The sequence below is a fragment of the Phalangium opilio genome, unplaced genomic scaffold (genome assembly GCF_054372755.1).
Source record: "Phalangium opilio isolate 3A_F unplaced genomic scaffold, DU_Popi_V2 ptg000041l_1, whole genome shotgun sequence".
NCBI lineage: Eukaryota > Metazoa > Arthropoda > Arachnida > Opiliones > Phalangiidae > Phalangium > Phalangium opilio.
In genome coordinates, this window is record NW_028324165.1 from 6,147,074 (window position 1) to 6,167,426 (window position 20,353).

The 20,353-nt window shown below is 39.3% G+C and overlaps 1 protein-coding gene across 7 annotated transcripts in view; it reads right to left on the reverse strand.

Annotated features, from left to right (window-relative positions):
- Positions 1-20,353, reverse strand: part of PMCA (plasma membrane calcium-transporting ATPase 3) — a 111,925-nt gene that overhangs the window by 79,699 nt on the left and 11,873 nt on the right. The window contains exon 1 of one of the 7 annotated variants that reach the window (XM_089835370.1): positions 18,156-19,227. The exons of the other annotated variants lie outside the window; for them this stretch is intronic. The gene's annotated coding sequence lies outside the window, so the exon portion shown is untranslated. Of the gene's footprint in view, positions 1-18,155; positions 19,228-20,353 lie in introns of those variants that run through there. 7 annotated transcript variants of the gene reach the window in all.

Consider the following 20,353-nt stretch of genomic DNA (forward strand, 5'->3'; position numbering starts at 1 on the left):
TCTTTCCCGCCTTCTCTCTCTCCTCTTCCGCTATATATTCTATGTATATTCCCTCCACAATACTCCCTGAGCACTCTCTCTCTCTCCCTCCCTCCTCTCACGCTCTAAAACTAGACGAGATGGAATCCCAGGATAAAATAATCATTCTAGAAAACGACTTGGACTCAGTCCTTGCCTGCCTACAACCAGGAGAACCCCTACCCTACCGCTCTTCTATTTCTATTTATTTCTATACCAGGGAAAAAGACCATCAACTAGAGTTGAAAATTAATTTCTATTATATAATATAATAGGTTTAATAAGGAATACATATAGCTATTAGGAATCACTGTGTACCCAATTTCCCAACGTATCAATACACAGTTAACAGACTAGGAGGAATCATACCATTTACACAAGGAGGCCTTACTTTAGACTCACCCAGTGTGTCGGGTCTCCTTGTGTAACATGTGAAGCCTAGCCTCCCTGTGTAAATGGTATGAATCCTCCTAGTCTGTAAACTATGTATACTAATCACATTATGTATAACGAATAATCTATCTCGCTGCCTGTTGCACCTTGCACAAGGCGCGCCTAGGAGCTCTCGTTGCTACCAACCAATGAAAGCACAGTTAGAAAGACGTTGATCAGAATTATAAGGCCTGACGGATAGTAAGTTCTCAAGCCCGGCCCACAAAATCCGCATAGCAACTTTAATGGAATTCCCTTTGTTGAAATTCTTAAAAATTCCCCGACTTTTTTTGGATAATTTTGAAATTCCCCAAAATTCCCTGACCTTTTTGAATAATTTCGCCATTCCCCTGTCTTTTCATGACCTTTTAGGCCTATTTTGAAACTCAACGACTATTCCAGGATTTCCCTGCCCCTTTTCGGCCAGTTTTGAATTTTCCTGACTTTTCCAGGTATTCCCTGACCTTCTAAGCCAATTTTGAAATTCCCTTACATTTCCACAGGTTTTCCCTTACCTACTTGGCCAATTGTGAAACTCCCTGACATTTCCAGGCTTTCCCCGATTTTCTTGGCCAATTGTGAAACTCCCTGACATTTCCAGGCTTTCCCCGATTTTCTTGGCCCATTTTGAAATTCCCTAACATTTCCAGGATTTCCTTGACCTTTTTGGCCCATTTTGAAATCCCCTTATATTTCCAAGTTTTCCCTGACCTGTTACAGCCAATAATATTAACGTTTTCGAACCTTTCCCAAAGCAAATAAACTATTCACGCTCCCTTGATTCACTTTAACTTATTGTGTGTAATAATTTTCCCATAACTTATTAATTCCAATAGACCCATCCAACAAATCTTTTGAATTTTTACAACGGCTCAGATCTCGAGCACGGGTTTTGAGGTGAGAAAGGGATAACCTGATTGGCTTGATTTTGCCATGCGCAGAACCCGTTTTACCCCAATAGTCAGACTCGAAACCAATCAGAAAAATAGATTTATTTTCGTCGCTCGACAGATGGTACTACAGTGAACTTTGTTAGTCACGTGACCCTATCCCTTAGATGGAGACTAGACCAAGCCAACTTGTTTATTTGTTGGTTGGGTCTATTGAAGGGCGTACGAGTTTTGTCTATTTGAAACTTTATTCGATGGTCTTTAGTTTATACATATAGTTTAAGCAAAATGTAGCAGGCAGGCAGGGTCCTAAAGCGAGATGAAGAAAAGTGTATTTTTTGTCTTTTTGCCAAGTATATTTTCTTTGGGGAAGGTCTAGTTCCTAGTCTACCAACCAACCAACCAACTGTATGTGTACCTCAGTGTTTTCGCATCCCTGAAATACCAAAAAAAAACGTACTTTTTCTTTTTTCATTCTTTTTTTCTTTCTTTTTTGTATATTTCGAGTTTTCTAACACTGGAGGCGCAAACACCCTCGCAAACCGTTTCAATATTATTGAAAACGAGAGCTTCAAGCTGATTCAGGGTTTCTTCAACTAAATGGTTAACGGAATGTAGGCTACAATGTGTTATCGTAAGATATCTAACCTGTTGTTAAGTACGGTACGATGTGGCTACTATTATGAGCCCAGCCCCTGGCCCATCTTGTTTAACTTTTATTTATTAGAAATTTTGTTTTAATCAAATCTTTCGTGTTCAAGCATTATTATTTGCCGGTTCAAGCAAATTAATTAATATTTCTGTTTAGTTCTATCATGGAAGAACTAATTTATTTATCCATACATATATATAAATCAAAGTTCTGACTGACTGATAATCAACGCCCAGCCCAAACCGCTTGCCCTAGAAGGCTGAAAATTTGCAGAAACCTTACTCATAAGTAGTAGGCGCGCACTAAGAAAGATTTTTCCAATCCGCCGCCATCCTAATAAATGGCGCCCAGGAATGTAAAAAAATCTTCTCTATGCAACAAAGTCCGCGCATTTAAACCGATTTCGCAAATATTTAGTACACTGGTTTCCTTTAACCTATAGACGGGCTGAATGGTCTTTTGGGTTCGATTTGTTGCCATCTTTTTAAATGGCGGCCGAATTTAAAAACCCTTCTTTATGGAATAATGTCCGCGTGAAAAGTAATAAAAATGCATCCCGAACGGGCTGACGGGCAACGCCGAATGCCTTCGCTCCTAGGGTGCCACAAAAATATTAGTCATCAGTAAAATCTACCCATTTTTTATACGATTTTGATGGAAGTTCTTATTACACACGAGCGACGCCGCGATTAACAGCTAGTGTTCCATAAGTTTCTAACTGATTACCGAGGGGGTTAGTCACTTGAATAATCAGGTGTACAAAACCGCAGAAATAGATTACTAGATTTCTTAGAAAATCATCAGTAATCACAATCATTTTTGTGGGTAATCAAAAGTAATCATAAATCTGCAAATTAACCGAGTGTCAAACTTATCATGTAACATATCTTATCATATTGTAGATAGAAACATGGATCCAAATGATATATTCATTAATTTATACGCTATTTCGATTAAAAAAGAAATTTAGATCTAGCCCGAAGTATTATTTTAAGTTTTAAGATATACCATTTTCGAGCTTTCTTCGGTTTAAATGGTTAGAAAAGGTAAAAAAAAAATGTTTATACAATCCAATTTTATTTTTAATATAGAACTGGTGGTGGTGGTGCTGTTTGGATTAGTTCAAAGTCCCTAACATAAACTGAAAATATAAACTATTTTGACTTTTTATTTTGATAAAGAACTAAATTACGAGGTAGGCTGACTTTCCCCAACGTTGAAAACACCTAACACGCACAGGTTCTTAACTTTAATATTTTAGAAACGAATCATTTTCGCGTGTGAGAATTGGATCATGGGAAGCTAACAAGACGTCGCGTGATAACAGTCAATTTATACGAATTAATAATGCTTAAAATACAAGCCATTAAAATTTCCCCATTACTGGTAGATCTCGATTAAAAATTATTATTAAAATTATGGTGCGTAACTAAATTTGAAATATTTGAAAAACTAATTTCATTGATATTTCTGTACAGGGTTAAGAGAGTTATTTCCGATAAAGTTCAGAAACACCCTGTATATATTTCGAAAGTTCTACTGCCAGCACCTCTATAGCCGAGAAGTATATGTGCTTCAGGCTTAACGACGTTACTAGTATCATAAGTAGAGATGTGAGTCGGTAATTTACTGTCCGTAAATTACCGGTAATTTACCAAATATCGCGTAAATTACCGATTTATATCTCACCGTAATTTTAGAATGGTAATTTACCGGTAAATTACAAAATTACCGCGGTAACAAGCCTGTTAAAACATAAAACTACCATAAATTACGGCAATTTTTGTAATTTCAAAATTTTAATCGGTAATTTCCCGGGTAAATTACCGAAAATTTACCGAACCATTTTTAAAAATTACAGTAATGTCACATCTCTAATCATAAGTTTATAAAATATGATCCTTCCATAAGTATGACGCTACCTATACTGCGTGATGCTAGAGAATTACAGCTTGAGATAACTAGTTCGAGAACGACAAGCGAGAACTGATTGTCTACACTCGGTGCTTAATTTTGCAGGACTTGCTATTTAATCTGCATTACTAAGCCTTTGACAGCACCTCACGGTGAGGTGCTGTCAAAGGCTTAGTGAGGTCCTCACCAGGCCTACATCCGAGGGGTCGGTCATTCATGAAATCCCGTACGCTACCCGTGAAATCCAATTTAAGAAATCCGAAATCAATGCTGATTTCGAAATCAAATAAAAAATCCGAAATCAGCAACGAAATCACAAAATCAGTAAAGAAATCATAAAATCAGTAAAAAAATCACAAAATCAACAAAGAAATCACGAAATCAGAAGCGAAATCACGAAATCAGAAGCGAAATCACAAAATCAGAAGCGAAATCACAAAATCAGAAGCAAAATCAGTAAAGAAATCGTGAAATCCATTACAAAATTCACGAAATCCAAAATCAAAAGAAATCACAAAATCCGACGAAATTACGGGGAAAAATCTCAAAATCCGAGGAAATCATGCGAAAAACCTAAAAATTCCAACGAAATCAAGGGAAATATCGCAAAATCAGTAGAAATCACGGTAAAAATAGCAAAATCCGACGGAATCACTGGAAAAATCTCAAAATTCGATGAAATCCAATGGATTTTATCGAATTCTGAAATCAAACAAAATCCGATGAAATCAAACGAAATCCGATGAAATCAAACGAAATCCGATGAAATCAAATGAAATCCGACGAAATCAAAATGGATTTCGAAATCCCGTACACTTTTTCCTAAACGTCCGACCCCTCGCCTACATCGCTTTACCCTGAATCTATGACCTACTTCAATCACTTCATGACAAACTCTCGTTAACCAGTGACAACGTTATGGTGAACATATGCTAATATTAATGACCATTTCGTTTTCAACTCTGTGTCCAAGTTGGGGTCCGAGCCCCCATTAGCTTTTCTAAAAAAAAAACCCTTCACCATAATGGTTTTCATTTTCTATCAATTATAGATGTTACAGAAATGACCTAATTGCCGAAAAGGGTGGCAATAAACTGTAATTCCGTGACGCGACAGTTCTACTCGTTACATTTCTGCATTAATATTAACCTTAACGCAATAAAATAGCACGAAAATGACCCAAAAACGTTCTAACGCGGTCATTCGTGATACAATTAAGACAACAAAAGATCAACAACAATTCCTGCCTCGCGTTGTACATTGGACGGTTCAATATTTTAGTCTAGCCATGGATATAATAAACCCATGTAGGAGTTGAATAAAAACTTTGTAATTAAGGGCTTTGTTGATACAATACAGTAATTTTGAAAGACTGTAATTTATGGGGTAAATTGCGAATTCAAATTCTGGGGAAAAATAAATTTCCATTCTGACAGAAATTAATTATGTTTTTTTAATTGTATGTATATTTTATTAAACCCCCGTTGAATTGCAAGAACTTTATACCTAGTTTAGGTGCTTGAAACAGCGCCATCTAATGGGAAATTGAGGAAAAACTGGACTACCCCGAGTAAAGGCGCTCATTTTTATAGTCACTGGAATTCTAGTACACTTGGTTTTTTATTAAAAAAGATTTTCACTCTGGATTTTGGAAACTATTTGGTAATTTATGATTTGTAAAATTAAGGTATGATATAATTACGCCGGTATTTGGTAAATTATCGGTAACTATAACGGCGGTATTTATAAATTTTGAACGTTAAATTACCGACTCGCATCACACCCCTACAATAGAGCCATCACAGAAGCCTTAGTGTGACGTCACCCATGATACTTGCCCATAGAACTAAAGCGGTACCAAACATGGCCGCCCACTGCCAAAGCTAAATGGGTGACATTTTAATTAGGCACTGACGTCACAACTGAGATAGCGAAATAATCACAGTGCTGTAATCGAGGGTGTTCCAAAAAGGGTGGTGGATCGACCCAAAGTATTTGAGTTGAAGATTATTTATAAGCTATTAGTGTTTTAGGGTTGACCCCTTAAATGAAAATAAGAAACTACAAGAAAATGCTTATCAGGGTAAGGGGGTCATGTATAAAACACTAATCCTAACTTGTAAAACGGTGACCTTAGGGGTACAATCGATCACATAAGTTACATTTTTGATTCAAAAATCGATATCCCAAGTGCTGTACTTCGGTCCGACGTAATGACACTTTTTTGGAAAACTCTGTAGAATAACCAAACTAAATACATAGTTTACACGCAAGGAGGATTCATACCATTTGCACAATGAGACCAGGCAACTTAGAGTGTAAAATAGCAGACGATTTTACACTCTAAGTCGCTTAGTCTCCTTGTGTTAATGGTATAAATCCTCCATGCCTTTAAACTATGTATAAAATATTTTCGTGGTGCCCGATTTAATTAAAATGTACCTTACCTTCAATATAAGACCTTTAAATTTACATAAACTTCAATTTAAGTTGTTTACAATAAACACGTTAATAGTACCTGTTATAAAGACGATATCACAGCTAACACGAAGGACTCGTTCAACGATTTGATGTCGTTTGAATATCGAACTAACTAAACTAGAGAGAGAATACGTATTTCTGAACAACGCCGCTATATTCAGAGCCTTGAAAAACACTTGTGCTTTGACACAGCGTCAATGTTTATTTGTTATTCAAACGCATGTACTACACATTGGAAAAGGTTTTCCAGTCCGTTTTTTAATAGCACGTGACACGGTGCAGGTAACATCATAGCATAACCGTGAATACGTGGAAAATTCGCCCGTTTTAAACCGATTTTGAAATAAGAGTTATCTGTTTTAATCTTCATTCGCAGCTAACAAATCGTGAAGGTAATACGATACCGTATGTTTTGATTGGTATTTTTAGGCAAAATAAGTAGACCTTGTGTTACTACGAAAATTTATATGAATATATAAACATATGTTAAAAAGCAAAAGCCAATAAAAACAACCTTCGCATTGGGGAATAACAACTAGATAAAACAAGAAGTGATATCTAGTTTATTAGGGAGAAGAAGGGTAAGATGCCTAAGTATTCGCGCGCGCCATAGTCCCAGTCCCCCTTTCAAAATATAAGGGGGGACGTAAAAGGAGGCGCCGGGCTATTTCGTCTCTCCTCAGTCGGAAAATACATAATTTTCGTCATTCGTGTCGCGCTGACATGAGTTTTCAAGAACCAATGAGATGCTGGTTGTAATTTAGAGGCGGCGGGGATTAACTCCGGACCTACTATACGTTTGGACTGGAGATAAAGCTGGAAATGTGGCGAATTTATACCTTCTCCCTAGTAAACTAGATATCACTTCTTGATAAAACTTTGCAAACATAAAAGTTGTTGAAGGTGGTAGTAGAGGCCCGAGAACGTTCAGAGACAGAACAGGCCCTTTCCTTGGAAAGTGGAAGGTAAAATATAGTCTGGTGTTTACAAACACCTTGTGTTCTTAAGTCGAAAAAATGATAGGTATATTGGATTGCAAAGAGTTAAAAAAAACTTCAGATAACATAACGTTATACCTTAAATATAAAAGGAAAATGATCTCTTATCACAATATGATAATTAGCATTTAATTAGTCTTAAAAAACAATCAAGGACTACTGCGCCTTCCGCCATTTATTTATTGTCGTCTGCTATATCGAACCTCTTACCTCTACGGGATTTGTTGAGCTCTCACACGATGAGAGAGGTAAGAGGTAAGTGGTTCGATTTAGCAGGCGCCAGTAACCCAAAGGAGGCGCAGTAGTCCTCATTTTTAAAACTAATTAAATGCTACTTATTTTGTAATAAGAGTTCATTTATTTTAATATTTAATTCCTTTTATATTTAGAAAAAGGCTGTTCTTTTAAGGTATAATGTTAATTTTAGATGAACCTTTCCATTAAGATACGCTTCAAACCATAGGATTTCGGTGGACTAGTAACATCTTTGTTTTAAACATACCAAGAAAACATGGCGGTCGGTCAAACACGATACTATTTAACCTAGCTAATATTGAAAAGGGTCTACTCGCTGTTGATAGAAGTTGGCACTCAACACAGTAATTTAAAAGCATCATATTATAATAAATATAAAGCTATTTAAACAAATTAAGAGATATAAATCTTGATAATTTTAACAAACTTTAGGGTCTGTATACCAAACTAGGATAGTTTATATTTTCCCCTTCACAAACCTTGAATAACTTCCATTGTTTTTAAGTTAAATACAAAAAATTTATCAAGCAAATTGCAGAGATTGTTACCAACGCATAGGGGCGGGGCCACCATCGAAGGTTATATCCCTGGCTAGGGCTGGAAATAAGCACAGGACACTGGACATTGTCCAATAAAATTTTAAAATATCCCATAAATGTTTTTAAAACCGGACATTTTGACCAATAAATTTTCCTAAGTTTTAATAGCTTGACTTTGGAAACGACACTATTTTTGCACACTCCAGTGGACAATGTCCTATAAATTTTCCAGTGAAACAGAGGGGTCACTACTCACTAGACACATGTCCTATAAGAAATTTTGGGAATTTAATTTTTCTTACCTCATATACTTTCCAAAAAACCAAACCACAATAAAATCTGAGAGGTGGGTGGTATTCTTGGAAATAGCCGAAATGTTTCTTATTTCCGGCCTTGTCCCTGACACCAAGACGCACACCAGACGGAGCCAGCGTGGCCAGGGTTCGTACGACTTTTCCAGGTTATCCCTGACCAAATTTTGGCAATATCCCTGACCATTTTAAGGTGTTTACCAGAGCCCACTTCATCACACCTGTCTCATATTTAGCATTGCTCGAAGCATGGTTTGATATGACAAACGAAATCCCTGACATATCCCTGACTTTTTAGGAAAAACTTTTAAATCCCTGACTTATCCCTGACTTTTTCCCCTATTTTCCATATCCCTGACTTATCCAGGTTTTCCAGGTTCCGTACGAACCCGTGACGGTGCTGGCAACTCGCACTACCTCTAGCGGTGAGACTTCTTGGCATATAAGGAAAATAACCCATGAAGGTGACCTACCCAGCCCCTGTGGTGTTTGAAACTACTGGAATTGTCCATTCATCTGAACTATCAACTTACGTTTGACCAGAAACATTTATCTCGGTTCTCTAGGCCAATTGGATTGGGTGGGGAGTTCACAATTTCTACCTACAAACTCGAGAATCGGGACACGAAAACTACCAACTGTATAACGATGGTTTGACTCTATGAGAGGTTAGTAAACCTATAAATTATCAGTTTTACACATACACTTTCATTCACATTTTTATATCGAGCATATGTCGAAATTAAGCCAAAAATGCAACTAGTGTCAAGCATAAAATAATTCGATTTTTAGCCGCAGTTGTATTTCATAGGGATGAGCAAATATAGAGACTACATACACGTGATCAAGAAGCGAGATCTAGTTTACTAGGGAGAAGGTTTATATTCGCCACATTTTCAGCTTTATCTCCAGTCCAAACGTTACGTAGGTCCGGTGTTAATCTCTGCCGCCACTAAATTAGAACCAGCATCTAATTGGTTCTTAAAACTCACGTCAGCGCGACGCGAATGGTGAAAATTACTTGTATTTTCCGACTGAGGAGAGGCGAAATAGCCCGGCCTCCTTTTACGTCCCCCCTAGAAGTGATATCTAGTTTATTAGGGAGAAGGAATAAGATGCCTAAGTATTCCCATAGTCCCAGTCCCCCTTTCAAAATACAAGGGGGGGGGGGACGTAAAAGGAAGCCGGGCTATTTCGGCTCTCCTCAGTCGGAAAATACGTAATTTTCGTCATTCGCACTGCGCTGACGTGAGTTTACAAGAACCAATGAGATGCTGGTTGTAATTTAGAGGCGGAGATTAACTCCGGACATACGTTTGGACTGGAGATAAAGCTAGATTATAAAAGTGGCGAATTTGTACCTTCTCCCTAGTAAACTAGATATCGCTTCTTGGTCCCCTCTTGTATTTTGAAAAATGCTGAGCGAGCCTTTGAAGCAATTTCGGTGTCTAGTCAAATGTGATCTCGATAAAAAAAGCTATATTTCGATAAATTTAAGCTAAACTACATGAAAACTTTGAGAAAGTCAAAAATACAGGAGGACCTTTCATCAAATTATAGGATAATATAGGACAGGTTAAATAATATAGGATTTTATAGGAATTATAAAGGACCACTGCGTTCCCTGTTACGATATTTTCTTTTTAATTAAATTGTAGTTAGGCATTTAATAGTTGTTCCATAAACCCAAAAAAAGAGAGAAAATTGTCGGAAAATCAAATAGGATGAATTAGATTAAGGTTGAAATCGTTATAACATGTTAAGTTTGTCATTTGACCTATATCATGGCCTAATATATGATTGTGTTTACCAAAAAAAAACCCAAACTAACCTAATTTTTATAGAGTAATGGTAGTCTCCCAGCTTTGACTGTATTAAAGTCTATGAGAAAGTAAAATGGGGTGCCACTAGTCTATATAATTAGGTTTAGGCTAATGTAGAACGAGTATTAGGTAGATTACATTGAATTTCGGGATCGGAGCTTTCAATGAGCTTGAAAATTGCAATAAAATAAGTCCGTAAAACGTTCGGTAAAATTGCAATCTTATTACGTTATTTTATTATTAAAGCTAATTGGCATCAAACCGAGAACAGAGATCATGAGATTCCGGTACAAACACAATAGGGAAAAACTAAATAATTTAAAACTAAAAACCCGAAATTAACTTCTAAAAAGGCAAAAGTGCACTTAAGTAATAAAGTGTAATACCAGAAGTGAGATGAGACTAGAAGTACTGAGCTAACCAAGTTCTTCACTTGGCAAAAGTGACTATTCTTGATAAAACACCAACGGTTGGCCCTCTGGTAACGGTTTCTGAATTTTCCCTTCGAAACGTGAGACGCTCGCGGTGGTAGACGGCCGAACTAGATTCAAGCACCCGCGTCCGTGTTCCGCGGCTTTAGGTTGAGGGGAAGGGGGTAGGAAATGTTTTTGGAACTCGACTAATTTTTTTTCTCTCTGGTGTAGGCGCAATGGAAGCGGCATAAAATCCTAAAATTCCAGTGCCAGGATCTACTACCAACGCTAGAGCTCTTTACTTCTAGTCTCATCTTACTTCTGGTAATACTTATAACTGTTCAACACAGGTTTAGAGTATAGACCATTGCATTAAATACTTGCAGACAAACAAAAGCACATAGGACGTATCAGAAATCAGAAGCCATAATAATGGACGCTTTCTAAGATCTTACGTCGTAATAGTATTTTTGTACTTTCGAGCCAGACGGCGCCAGCTGACGTATCAGTGACGTCAGAAGTGAGATGAGACCAGAAGTACTGAGCTAACCTAATTCTTCACTCGGCGAAAGTGAATATTCTTGATAACACAAGAATGGTTGGCCCTCTAGTAGCGGTTTCTCAATTTTCCCCAAAACGTGAGACGCTCGTGGCAGTAGACGGCCGAACTAGATTCAAGGAGCCGCGTCCGTGTTCGGCCGCTTTAGGTTGAGGGGAAGGGGGTAGGAAATGTTTTTGGAACTCGACCAATTTTTTTCTCAGAAGTGTAGGCGCGTGGGAAGCGGCATAAAATCCTCAAATTTGTTCAATGGTGCCAGGATCTACTATCAATGCTAGAGCCCTTCACTTCTAGTCTCATCTCACTTCTGGTGACGTTTATCTAGATAATGTGCCCCGGGCTCAGAAAGGCTCAGAAACTTCTTCGGAAAGGCCTACTGGGCGTCAAAATCTTTAAAATCGGCCAAAAATATTTATTTTGCCTAGAGATGGCACCATCCGTTTTGGTCCAATAAATAAATTTGAGGAATGGAGAGGGGAATCACGGAATAATTCGGAACATGTAGTAGTTGGTGGTAGCAATACATGAGAGTGAACAATCCCTTAGCGTTTGTTGATCCATGCTATTTCCCTCGCGCTAAGAACCGACACCAGACGGAGCCCGAGTTCACTACACACGACTACACTACCTCTCGCGGTGATTCATGACCCCCCTAACCCCCTTAATTTCTGCCAGGCCTTTCAGTGAACGCACTGTACAGTTTTATGATTACAGACTTCTTAGGACGCGAAGATGATAACAATCTAACTAATTTTAACCACCACTTAAGTTTAATCAACATATGCCGGGTTTTGAACGCGATAAAGTAGCTAGCTATATCCGCCAAAAACTTTTAGGCCGATAAAAACACACAAGAGAGGTCGAACACTTCACCAAGAAATAGCTATGTTATTAATTTGAATCAAACCTGATTTTAGTTTAAATTGATTCTACCATTAACAGCCAATATTTTTAGCAAAAAAAATGTATATTTTGGGCCCAAAGGAAATGTAGAGGCGACACGGGGAATTGTTTAGGTTCCGCGTCGACAATTAGACACATACTGACCCTTTATGGGCGTCACCATGGCCAAAGCGTGTACATCTGTTAGTTCCATTAAAAGTATACCGGTGTAAAAAAAAGTACACTCCGTTGAAACTTGCTTACGCCGTGTAATATGAGAAGCCCTCCTTTATCGCAGAATAATGTTGACCCCCTCTGCCTATGACTATCTTCCCGACCGTGGTACAGGGAACACGCCGTGAATAGGCTTATAAAGTAGCGAAAGCTAGCTCTAGTACCAAAAATTACCGTTTGGATCGCCAGTATCAAGTACTACTTTCTATAAACCCATGACGTCAAAAAGCTCTTCCCTGAAAGGTTAGCTCCTGTAGGCCGTTGAACGGAGGGTCGTCTACAGCCAAAGGCGGCGAATTGTAAATGAAGTATACTTTTTGTTTTTATATCTATATACTTTTGGTTCCATCCCTACATAATACGAGTAGATAATTCCATGTGTGGCTTCTACCTTATCCTGATCAACTGCATGCGGCTTAATATCGCCCGTACCTTCCTAAATTATAAATAAGGTGCAAAACAAACGGTGCCAGATTAAATAGAAATCGATACACCCTTAATAATAAAGACACTTAAGCCTTGTCCGTGTGAACGCCTCCTTTTTCTTACCCCTTATCAAAAAAAAATTGTGGAGTTAAAACAAATTGAACAGTAGCTTCGCGATACTACAGACTGTAGACTAGACGACGTCTCCCGATTGCATTAGGGCAAATTTATCTTTGTATAAAAATCTGATAAAATAAAGCGTAACAATACAAAGAAAAACGTCAAAATATAATTCATCAAAAAGACGTCTTTTTTCGCACCCAATTTCATTTTACACAATAGAACTCGATTGAAACAAAATAGCCACTTCAGCCAAGCGGAACACGTTTTAAGTTAATAGATAATCTGATATCTCTTCAAGTACCCACATCTTAAGAAATGGGAGATATTTTCAAGTATTTCTACTTTCTTTTTTTTACTTCAGACTTACGAGTAGCGAGGTGTCGGTAGATAAATTAACAAACGCCACCGTATATTACGGGCATAATTACCAAACGCCGCCGTAAATTACGGGCATAATTACCAAACGCCGCCGTAATTCACGGGCATAATTACCAAACGCCGCCGTAAATTACGGGCATAATTACCGAACGCCGCCGTAATTCACGGGCATAATTACCGAACGCCGCCGTAATTCACGGGCATAATTACCGAACGCCGCCGTAATTCACGGGCATAATTACCGAACGCCGCCGTAATTCACGGGCATAATTACCAAACGCCGCCGTAATTCACGGGCATAATTACCGAACGCCGCCGTAATTCACGGACATAATTACCGAACGCCGCCGTAATTCACGGACATAATTACCGAACGCCGCCGTAATTCACGGACATAATTACCGAACGCCGCCGTAATTCACGGACATAATTACCGAACGCCGCCGTAATTCACGGACATAATTACCGAACGCCGCCGTAATTCACGGACATAATTACCGAACGCCGCCGTAATTCACGGACATAATTACCGAACGCCGCCGTAATTCACGGACATAATTACCGAACGCCGCCGTAATTCACGGACATAATTACCGAACGCCGCCGTAATTCACGGACATAATTACCGAACGCCGCCGTAATTCACGGACATAATTACCGAACGCCGCCGTAATTCACGGACATAATTACCGAACGCCGCCGTAATTCACGGACATAATTACCGAACGCCGCCGTAATTCACGGACATAATTACCGAACGCCGCCGTAATTCACGGACATAATTACCGAACGCCGCCGTAATTCACGGACGTAATTACCGAACGCCGCCGTAATTCACGGACATAATTACCGAACGCCGCCGTAATTCACGGACGTAATTACCGAACGCCGCCGTAATTCACGGACGTAATTACCGAACGCCGCCGTAATTCACGGACGTAATTACCGAACGCCGCCGTAATTCACGGACATAATTACCGAACGCCGCCGTAATTCACGGACGTAATTACCAAATCCCGCCGTAATTCACGGACGTAATTACCAAATACCGCAGTAAATTACGGACATAATTACGATGAACCGAACTGCTTGGTTGAAAACTGGTTGGTTGTTCATAAGAAGTGGAAGTGGTTTGGTTCAGTTCTTCATGAGGTTGGAACGGAGGGGAAACTCTAGCCATTAAGCCGGTTACGAACGTCCTAGCTTTATGAATAACCCCTATTTAAGCATAGTTTTATTGAATTTGAAAGAAAAACACAACAACATGAAGATGTTTCATGAGGTATGGTCCAGAGACTATTTAGTGTCTATATGGACAGGAAAGGTTTACCGGTTTCCAGTCCCTTTAAACAGCAGGTCAACGCAATATACCTTAGCTAGTATTTTGTATATTCCGAAACTTTCACAGCTAGACGAAATTTTATGTTACACGTACGCGTTCACCTGCGGTATTTCACAAAAACAATTGCATTTAATAACAGCTTTTCACGTTCAATCTGAATAGTAAACGGGTAAAACCCAGCAGACGAGACAATTGCCTCTACATTTAATCGTTTTTCTTTAAAAGTTTGTTCTACAAACCGTGAGTTTTGTTCAAAGAATCACAATCGCCAAGGCAAAAAGCTGTGAACGTTATAGTAACGCCCCGAGGCTGACATCTCAGCGTGTCAAGTATGGACTTCCAAGTCCCAAGTACGCTCTTATTATTGCTAAGGCCCATACCCATACGCAAGTCTGGATTGCTTCCCCTAGAGGCCATAGGACAAAATTGTACTCAAACCGTACTCAAGAAAGCTTAATGGCGCACTCATATTGTACTCAAGAAAGCTTAATGGCGCACTCATATTGTACTCAAGAAAGCTTAATGGCGCACTCATATTGTACTCAAGAAAGCTTAATGGCGCACTCATATTGTACTCAAGAAAGCTTAATGGCGCACTCATATTGTACTCAAGAAAGCTTAATGGCGCACTCATATTGTACTCAAGAAAGCTTAATGGCGCACTCATATTGTACTCAAGAAAGCTTAATGGCGCACTCATATTGTACTCAAGAAAGCTTAATGGCGCACTCATATTGTACTCAAGAAAGCTTAATGGCGCACTCATATTGTACTCAAGAAAGCTTAATGGCGCACTCATATTGTACTCAAGAAAGCTTAATGGCGCACTTATATTGTACTCAAGAAAGCTTAATGGCGCACTTATATTGTACTCAAGAAAGCTTAATGGCGCACTTATATTGTACTCAAGAAAGCTTAATGGCGCACTTATATTGTACTCAAGAAAGCTTAATGGCGCACTTATATTGTACTCAAGAAAGCTTAATGGCGCACTTATATTGTACTCAAGAATCATTAAATGCGCACTTATTATATTGTACTTGTTTCTTTAAGGTTTAAGTATTAATAATGAACGTCACGTCATCTAATTTGTTTATTACGAACCAGTACTCAAGAAAAAGTAGGATACTCGAGACAGCCTAGGCGAAAAGAGGCCCCGCCTTATATCGTGCTCGAGACAGCCTAGGCGAAAAGAGGCCCCGCCTTATATCGTGCTCGAGACAGCCTAGGCGAAAAGAGGCCCCGCCTTATATCGTGCTCGAGACAGCCTAGGCGAAAAGAGGCCCCGCCTTATATCGTGCTCGAGACAGCCTAGGCGAAAAGAGGCCCCGCCTTATATCGTGCTCGAGACAGCCTAGGCGAAAAGAGGCCCCGCCTTATATCGTGCTCGAGACAGCCTAGGCGAAAAGAGGCCCCGCCTTATATCGTGCTCGAGACAGCCTAGGCGAAAAGAGGCCCCGCCTTATATCGTACTCGAGACAGCCTAGGGGAAGGAGGCCCACATACAGTATTCTAGATTCTTAATGGTGATAGCACCCATATTTTTTGTACTCGAAAAGATCCAAGGCTTAAGGCGTCCGCATTTTTTGTACTCGAAAAGATCCAAGGCTTAAGGCGTCCCCATTTTTTGTACTCTAAAAGATCCAAGGCTTAAGGCGTCCCCATTTTTTGTACTCTAAAAGATCCAAGGCTTAAGGCGTCCCCATTTTTTGTACTCTAAAAGATCCAAGGCTTAAGGCGTCCCCATTTTTTGTACTCTAAAAGATCCAAGGCTTAAGGCGTCCCCATTTTTTGTACTCGAAAAGATCCAAGGCTTAAGGCGTCCCCATTTTTTGTACTCGAAAAGATCCAAGGCTTAAGGCGTCCCCATTTTTTGTACTCGAAAAGATCCAAGGCTTAAGGCGTCCCCATTTTTTGTACTCGAAAAGATCCAAGGCTTAAGGCGTCCCCATTTTTTGTACTCGAAAAGATCCAAGGCTTAAGGCGTCCCCATTTTTTGTACTCGAAAAGATCCAAGGCTTAAGGCGTCCCCATTTTTTGTACTCGAAAAGATCCAAGGCTTAAGGCGTCCCCATTTTTTGTACTCGAAAAGATCCAAGGCTAAAGGCGTCCCCATTTTTTGTACTCGAAAAGATCCAAGGCTTAAGGCGTCCCCATTTTTTGTACTCGAAAAGATCCAAGGCTTAAGGCGTCCCCATTTTTTGTACTCGAAAAGATCCAAGGCTTAAGGCGTCCCCATTTTTTGTACTCGAAAAGATCCAAGGCTTAAGGCGTCCCCATTTTTTGTACTCGAAAAGATCCAAGGCTTAAGGCGTCCCCATTTTTTGTACTCGAAAAGATCCAACGCTTAAGGCGTCCCCATTTTTTGTACTCGAAAAGATCCAACGCTTAAGGCGTCCCCATTTTTTGTACTCGAAAAGATCCAAGGCTTAAGGCGTCCCCATTTTTTGTACTCGAAAAGATCCAAGTCTTAAGGCGTCCCCATTTTTTGTACTCGAAAAGATCCAAGTCTTAAGGCGTCCCCATTTTTTGTACTCGAAAAGATCCAAGGCTTAAGGCGTCCCCATTTTTTGTACTCGAAAAGATCCAAGGCTTAAGGCGTCCCCATTTTTTGTACTCGAAAAGATCCAAGGCTTAAGGCGTCCCCATCTTTTGTACTCGAAAAGATCCAAGGCTTAAGGCGTCCCCATTTTTTGTACTCTAAAAAATCCAAGTCTTAAGGCGTCCCCATTTTTTGTACTCTAAAAGATCCAAGGCTTAAGGCGTCCCCATTTTTTGTACTCTAAAAGATCCAAGGCTTAAGGCGTCCCCATTTTTTGTACTCTAAAAGATCCAAGGCTTAAGGCGTCCCCATTTTTTGTACTCTAAAAGATCGAGGCTTAAGGCGCCCGCATCTCTGTACTCGAAAAGATCAAGGCTTAGGTTTAAAGACTCAGGACGTTCCAAGCTGCCCACATTACTGTACTCAAAAATATCAAAACCCTCCCGCATTACCGTACTCAAAAACCCTCAAACCCTACCCGCATTACCGTACTCAAAAACCCTCAAACCCTACCCGCATTACCGTACACAAAACCCTCAAACCCACCCGCATTACCGTACTCAAAAACCCAAAGATACTTGAAAAGGTAAAAAACACCCCCGGATTAAAAAAAAAGACAAATATACCACAATTACTGTACTCAAGGCTTAAAGAACTCACATTTTTGTACTCAATTAGGCTACGGGCCCAACCAAAAGAACTAGCTAACGTAGCCGGCCCTAACACCAAAAGCTTCGCGTAGAGCAAGATGATTCACTCACTCTCCAAAACACCATTAGTTAATTTAATAACAAATTATATCAATTTTAAATAACTTCACCCCTTTTCCCAGAACCTCAAGAAGGAAAGAAAAAAAAAGGATCGACAACGTTAGGCTTAAGGCACCCGTACATTAAAAATCTATAATATATCAATATATATTGATATCAAGAGACGTGCTTACCCAAAATCAATAAAAATGCTTCAGGAAGGGTTGATATATCGAAGAAGAAAAAATCCAAGTGAATCTTCCAAGTTGAAAATTCGCCAGAAAATAATTCACAAAACCGTCCGTAGTTTTAAATTTTTCGACAAAATACAATTTAATTTTAGGCGAAAAAAGTAGATCGATTCACACCAAAAAAAAAAATAACCAACCGAGATGATAATTTTCCTTTCGATTTTAATCCAACGGCACAAATCCAGGAATAATAATTCCAGGTAACGACACTTTTCAAAATTATTAACGAAATTGTTCCGTTACATCATTTAATTAATTTTAATTAAATAATTGAAAATTCACCACGAAACCTTAAATAATAAAAACGCTACATAATTACCGATAAAGGAAAAATAATTTGTTGACCGAATTTTTCAAAAAAAAAAAAACGTATTCCGTGAGGTGAGGTGAGGTAGTAAGTCCAAATTCAACTTCAACTTCGACGGGAAAAAAAAATTTATTATTATTTCACCACAGCACTTTGAACCGCCGCCGGAGATTTTACCATTAACTTAATCAGGATTTAAACATTTTCTTTTTTATTTAAACACTTTACTAATTAATACTAACTATATAAATATAACCGAAATTAAAATTATTTTAGGAACTTGGTTGGTCGAAAATAAAGTCTTATTTCTAAATAAAATAGAGAGTCAGGAACGAAATTTTTCACCACGAATTTTACAACGGGCAAAATTCGGGTTCTCTACTGCCTTCCCGAGAGCCATGTTTAAAGGGGTTCGCTATGAATTCTGGGCAGAGAAATGGAACCGCGCAAGTCACGATCTATCCGAGCTTGCGCGAGAACACACGGAGCTATGCGTGGAATCTCTCTTGCAAGGCGTCAGGGGAATTGGAGTGGAGGTGGAAAGGGGGGGGGGGTTGTAGAGACGACATAGATATGAGAAATATATTAGTAAAGCGACATACATTATCGATCGACAAAAATAAAACTGTCTAGGGTCTACTTTAGGTGTTTCGTTTGTGAAGTTCGGACTAAAGCAAGTAGTCCACTAAGCCTTGTGAAACCGTATCGTTAACGTAACGTCACGTATCCAAATACGAACAGAACACCATCTGATAACGTTTCTTAAACAATTCTTTCGGACTTAGTTAATGGGCGCCCTCTTTCGGATGATTTACGAACTTAAAACGGTAACGATACGGTTTCGCAAGGCTAAGTGGACTACTTTCTTTACGCAGCCTTGCGAAACCGTATCGTCACCGTTTTAAGTTCGTAAATCATCCGAAAGCATCGTTTAAGAAACGTTATCAGATGGCGTTCCGTTCGTATTTGGATATGTGACGTTACGTTAACGATACGGTTTCACAAGGCTCAGTGGACTACTTGCTAAACAAACTGGTTAATAGAGAGCTTTCAGATGGGACAGTAGTACGTCACACCCTTCCAAGTCTTACCATTCTGTTCTGGTAGCCATATTGGGTTGTTCTCACCAATAAGGCTGCCAAAACCATGTGTGTGTTAGGTGTGACGTTACTACTCGCCCAAATGAAAGCTATCAATTGGGACTTGGCAGTACTGCGACATGAAACCAAATCCACCAATATGGCTGCCAAAACCACATGTGTGTTTCTAGTCTACAAAATAGAATACCAGAATGGCGGTAGGGGCGGAGCTACGCCCGAATCACCAAGTCCCTATTGGGAAAGAGTTGTTTTTGTGACGTGGCGCCAGTCATGGCTAATAGACCATTTCAACGTAACTAAGAGGGAATTACATGGGGAAAAACATTGCCTTCCATTTCTTTTATTAGCGCATGCGCTGTAGGCGTTTCGGATCCCGAGATTGCGGAGGACACGGCAATGGACCATTCCCTTCCATTTCTTTTATTAGCGCATGCGCTGTAGGCGTTTCGGATCCCGAGATTGCCTACCCACATTTTTACATCAAAATGGCCCATTCTTCCCTACCTTCATTCATAGCTCGAATGGAGAAGCAGTGTCACACTAATACTATTCAAGCCGTAAATTAAGACATGACGACACTTTTCTTGACACCAACTAAATGCTTATTAAGTGACAGTTACTTTGAAGAACAGGTTAATATAAGAGTGGTCAATTACAAGATGAAATTTCTTTAGAATTAAATCTAACACATTTAGGCTCTTCAATGTGTAATTTTTCTAACTAGGCCTATATAC